Source organism: Orbicella faveolata, unplaced genomic scaffold (genome assembly GCF_042242905.1).
Source record: "Orbicella faveolata isolate gen_17 unplaced genomic scaffold, um_ofav_v1 contig_1, whole genome shotgun sequence".
Classification (NCBI taxonomy): domain Eukaryota; kingdom Metazoa; phylum Cnidaria; class Anthozoa; order Scleractinia; family Merulinidae; genus Orbicella; species Orbicella faveolata.
Genome location: NW_028301536.1, coordinates 17,269,001 through 17,275,000, shown reverse-complemented (window position 1 = coordinate 17,275,000; position 6,000 = coordinate 17,269,001). Strand labels below are relative to the sequence as shown.

General features: G+C 35.2%; 1 protein-coding gene across 1 annotated transcript in view; it reads left to right on the top strand.

Annotated features, from left to right (window-relative positions):
* The window catches only part of LOC149118265 (uncharacterized), a 31,636-nt gene extending 31,389 nt beyond the window's left edge, over window positions 1-247 (top strand). Inside the window, exon 2 of the mRNA XM_089292852.1 lies at window positions 229-247. The gene's annotated coding sequence lies outside the window, so the exon portion shown is untranslated. The remainder of the gene's footprint in view (window positions 1-228) is intronic.
* Window positions 248-6,000: the final 5,753 nt, after the last annotated feature.

Sequence of the window (6,000 nt, the reverse complement as noted above, 5' to 3'; positions counted from 1 at the left end):
CTTACGATCTTCAACGCACATATTGAAAATGACAATGGAGACAAATCTCCCCAGGAGAGGTGTGGTGTGTTGTGTGGGTGGGGTGAACCTGAAGATGGGGACAAGCGAATTATTTATGCATGTGGTATAACCGATTAGTTCTTCAAAATGAAAATAGTTTTGACCACAGCTTAACACAAAGGCACTTTTTCTTTTACATCAAGTCTCCTCATAGGGAGTTGTAAAGAGGTGGGGGGGGGGGGGGGGGAGGGGGAGTAAATTGACATTTCACGGGAAAAAATTGGTCCTTTACATACATAAACTTTATTTGAGTGTCGGAGTATTTAGCTAAAGATAGCTAATTGGGGACACTAACATACATACAAATATAAAATAAATATATACTTTCACAATTTGGCGGTGAATAAGCATTTTTTGACAAGAACTTACATAACTTGTGATATTTGTTAAGTTATGCCCAAAGCACAGCCTTGTTAGATGTCTCTATCATCTGTCTGCTTCTTGTTATGCATGCAACTAAAAGAAAACTGAGTTCCTTGTTTTGCACGTTACCAAGGGCACTACTCTCCTCCGCCACTAAATCGTCTGATTCAGTGTCGGAGGAGTCTTCATCAAATTCAGAAAGCTGATCCCTATGTGCTGTACTAGAGAATGGAAAATGGTATTTAACCTTTTGAATTAAAACATTCTTATTAGCTTCTGTTTTAAAGAAACTGATTAAAATGGTTACATTTGGTAAAGGATGCAGATCATGTCAACCTTGGTCTGTTCTGCCATCAAATCTGCACAAAGGTTATGGTCAAGCGATATTGTTTATTACTATACATCTGAAATAATAGAAGACACAACCAAAATCACAGTTCACAAGGAATTAAATACTTCTTTCTCTTTTCACAGAGAATTAGATGTTTTCTTGGAAAATCACAGTTCATGGCTGATAATGAAATCACAAAATTTCTTGAGAAAAAAACAAGCCATTTCACATTTCACAGGAAAAAAATTAGGCCATTCACGAATCACAAAATACCCTTTACCACCCTCCTCATAGCTTCACTGCACATAAGATGCCTAAGGGAATCTGCTGGTAACCAGTGTCCTTGAGTGACTAAAATAAAGTAGTTGGTGACTGTCTAAAGCCTTAGGCATATCCTTTGGAGTTAAACGTTGGGATAAAAATTTTAAAAAAGAAATGATGAATTCTGAATTGACTGGTACTCGCAGGAAGACAGTAAAGGGCGTCTAAAAAAGTTTCAGGTGCGACCTGATTAAAGACATATCAAAATTTTACATGTCACATGATCCAACGTTTTTCAATAGTGTCGCGCACAGTTTCTGAAAATAGACTTCATGACCAGAGACCCCCCACATGACTCCGACAAGAATTACAGTCTGGTAGAAGGTTTTGTATGGGCATGTTGTATTCTAGACCAGAAAATCAGGCCAAAAAAGGAAGGATTGGTGGGCTAGGTTCTTGCTTAGCTTAAATAATGTTAAAAAGCAAACACTGCTGCTGTGGGTAATGTAAAACGGATTAAACAAATAATAATAATAATAATAATAATAACGAATCTTTAGACAGGATTAACCCATCAGTACTCTAAAGTACTGTTATCAAAGGAGTCCTGTAAGATTTACAAATTTAAAAATTTAAAAAAGGTAAAAAGTTAAAAAGGCAAAACTAGTACATTGGGAAACATATAAACATATAAACATATAAACTCACGATTAAAAAATTAATTCAAGATGTCCAAAAAAGAGCTAAATGTCACAAGTTGCACAATGATCTTATAAAGCTGCAATGACAGTTGGATAGATCTGAAAACCACCAGGAATTGGATGTCAAGAACTTTTGGCATGGCAGTTGCAACTAGCCAATCAGAACACTTCACAAGGAAACGTATTACAAAGAATCGGAACAAACTTATCCATTGTTTATCGTGGTCTTGAAGAAAAGACTTATCAGCTGACTTATTGCCAGAAATTTCCAAATTTGACAACCTGAGCAGTCCGCTCAAACAAATGCAATAGAACAGGAGGATATAATTATTACCCCTGAGACAATTCCAAATGCATGGCAGTATTAGGTGTGCTGTGCAATTCAGAGGACCTAGATTTTAATAGAGCCATTTATCCGACCACATTAAACAAATCTGTGACTGTTAGCAGGCCTCAGCTGCATATATTTCATAGATATGTATGGTGCGATATGTGTAACATGAATAGCACAGGCTGAAACTGTTTTTTTTTTTCATATGCCAAGACAGAGTGAGCCAGTTTTATCATGGCAAGGCAATGAATCAGGTCGAATCTATGGTTATTTCTTTGCTGGCTTGCTGGGTTTCTTGTGAGTACAATCCTATGATAATAATTTTTCTATTAAGATCTAATAAGGATGTAAGGACACATAAAAAGCCTTTGTATTAATCATCATACTTTGCCACCCTCTTTCAATCTCTGTATTATTATTATTATTATTATTGTTATTATTGTTATTATTCCAAGGCACATGTTAAGAGTTTTCTCTAATATTTTCAGCTAGAGAGGCCATCAGCGTACAAAATTACTCACTGAGTATTGCGCTGAAGTGCTCGTGAGCGCCGTTGTTCCATACAGTGTAGGTCACTTTCAAAGAAGTAGCACATGAAATGGTTTGTTTGTCTGAGTCTGATTCACCAGGGGTTAAATTTCCATGATGCCATTTGTGTGCGACACTATTGTTGCTGTGCAAAGATGATCAAGTTAGGAGTTTTAAGAGCGTAAATCCGAAAATATCGAGAATTGGCCGACAGAAGCGAAATACCGAATTTTTTCTTATTTGACCAAAAGACCCCATTTGGTTAACTGTTTTCGGAAATGACATCAGAAGGTTCGATTTCCTGTTCTTTTCTTCAAAATTTGCAAAACGTGAAAATTCGGCCACAGGGCCTTCAGCGGTGGCCACGAGACTTGAAATTTGGCACATGTTCAACATACTCGTATGGACGTACCAGACGTTGGCTTAACATGTCCTTTGTACAGTTTATGGGGCATCTCTTAAACTTTACTCAGGACTAAATTTTGTTTAAAAATGTTTTTGTTTTACAAAATAGTTAATCTTCGGAAGCTAAGCCATTTACGAACCTAAAGCGATAAGGCTAATATTAGCAAACTTTGAACTTGTCAAATGCTGTCTGTTATATTACAGTCAAGTAAATAAATATACCCAAATGAGAGCAGGTTCTTTATTCTACTCGCCTGTCTTCTACTCCAAGATAAGAAGTTCAAACAAGTTTTTACAACTTAGCTTATCAATAGACCAATCTGTTTGTTTTTTCAATAGCACTAGTACTTTATCATGAGTCACGCAAACTTTTTCACACGGTAGCGAACTTGACTATGGCTTCGATAGATCCTTTTTGACATGGATCTTATGCATTCTAACTAATACTTTTGTTATAACGAGTACAGATAGCCACTCAAGCAATGGAGATACAAAATTCGTGAAACGTGAAAGGGATATCTTTAAACACAGACAACAACTATAATTAAATTAAACTAGGTACGTCGCGTTAAACTTTACAGTATCACTACCACTAGTAAACACTTGCCTGCTTTGCTGTACTATTTTCATATGCAAAATTTCCATTCACGAGAAGGTTTGAGATATGGTATATTCCAGAATCGGTGTATATTAGGAAGACATTATTTATGTTTCTCACTTTATGATTAAACATTTCACTCGAGCTTTGGAATAAACTCAGTAGACATTATTAAATTAAATGGAAATCCTATAAATAACTTTTACCTGAACCACTCATGCTCAGTAGCTAGTTATATTGATCAGTATCTCGGGCAAATTAATTGCTGATCACATTGTTACGTAACACAATTTAGGGGTGTGATTGAGGAACAAGTATTTTCACTGGCCTGAAAATCATATCTTCATCAAGGTAAACTTTATGAAAAAAGTAGCAATGCGATGAAGATCCAAACTGACTAGTGTATTGAGAATTCCAAAGCTAGGAATGAATCTGTTAATGAACGTTTTCAAGGATTTCCGTTTAATTTAACAATGTCTACTGAGTTTATTCCAAAGCTCGAGTGAAATATTTAATCATAAAGTAAGAAACATAAATAACGTCTTCCTAATATACACCGATTCTGGAATATACCATATCTCAAACCTTCTCATGAATGGAAATTTTGCATATGAAAATAGTACAGCAAAGCAGGCAAGTGTTTACTAGTGGTAGTGATACTGTAAAGTTTAACGCGATGTACCTAGTTTAATTTAATTATAGTTGTTGTCTGTGTTTAAAGATATCCCTTTCACGTTTCACGAATTTTGTATCTCCATTGCTTGAGTGGCTATCTGTACTTGTTACAACAAAAGTATTAGTTAGAATGCATAAGATCCATGTCAAAAAGGATCTATCAAAGCCATAGTCAGGTTCGCTACCATGTGAAAAACTTTGCGTGACTCAAACAGATTGGTCTATTGATAAGCTGAGTTGTAAAAACTTGTTTGAACTTCTTATCTTGGATTTATTTCAATTCTTTACCTTCAAAGATTTAGTGGGAATGCATGAAATAAAAAAATAGTCGGAAATAATAACAATTGTGCAATGATTAAAAAATGAGTAATTAAGTGAGATATGCGTCAAAGTGAGCTCACGGAAAATTCTCTCAACGGAACAGTTTTCACGAGCCACCTGTAATTTTTTCCAGGCAGGTAGAATAAAGAACCTGCTCTCATTTGGTTATGTTTATTTAGTTGACTGTAATATAACAGACAGCATTTGACAAGTTCAAAGTTTGCTAATATTAGCCTTATCATTTTAGGTTTGTAAATGGTTCAGTTTCCGAAGATTAACTATTATGCAAAATAAAAACATTTTTAAACAAAATTTAGTCCCGAGTAAAGTTTAAGAGATGCCCCACAAACTGTGTAAAGGACATGTTAAGACAACGTTTGGTACGTCCATACGAGTATGTTAAACATGTGCCAAATTTCAAGTCTCATGGCCACCGCTGAAGGCCCTGTGGCCGAATTTTCACGTTTTGCAAATTTTGAGGAAAAGAAAAGGAAATCGAACCTTCTGATGTCATTTCCGAAAACAGTTAACCAAATGGGCTCTTTTGGTCAAATAAGAAAAAACTTGATATTTTGCTTCTGTCGGCCGATTCTCGATATTTTCGGATTTACGCTCTTAAAGTATTGGGTGAAAGGAAACAAATTCTTAAATCCATTTCTTGAACAGATATTTTTCATTTGTGTGAAATTCAATGGTACAAAATGCTATTTTGTTCTAAGTCAATGATTATTTACTGCATGAGACCTTTAGTTTTTAATGCTGTGTTGAAATAGGGGAAAAAGGCAGATAATGTTTATTTAGTGTGATTTTTTTGTGAAAATTTCCACTTTTACAAGTCTTTCAGTACTGGTAAATTCTAAACATTTTAACTATTAAAACCTACAAAAGAGTACACAAACAGCTTGTGTGGCTCTCCTGTACTTTAGTAAATTTATTTAGCCACATAGCTAACTTTCAGATACTCAACATAGAAAAAAAATTCTGCCTTGGCTGTACATACTGACAACTGAACACATGTATAAACAATGGAATTGTTTACATCAGCATTTTATCTGTGAAAGCTGTTTGACTGTTTGTTTTGACAATCTGATCCTAACATGGTAGAATAGAATTTCAAGAATAGCACTGTCTTTATAGTGCAGACTGGCAGATTTCTTATATTGTGTCTGCTAAAGATTGAAATTTGAACTCCATGATAGGATGTCAATCTGGGTGCCCTGAAGGAGTGGCATGAATTAAGGATGCATTGTTTGATCTTAAGTTAGATTCACCAACTAGTCAAAACTAAGAAAATGCTAATGACAACTCAGTGCTAAGTTCCGACTGTGACCAAAATGAAACTATTTTCACACCACACCACATTTCAGTTACTATTGTAAATTTGTTATTTTGGAGAGGCTGTTTGATGCCAATACATCTTGGGTCA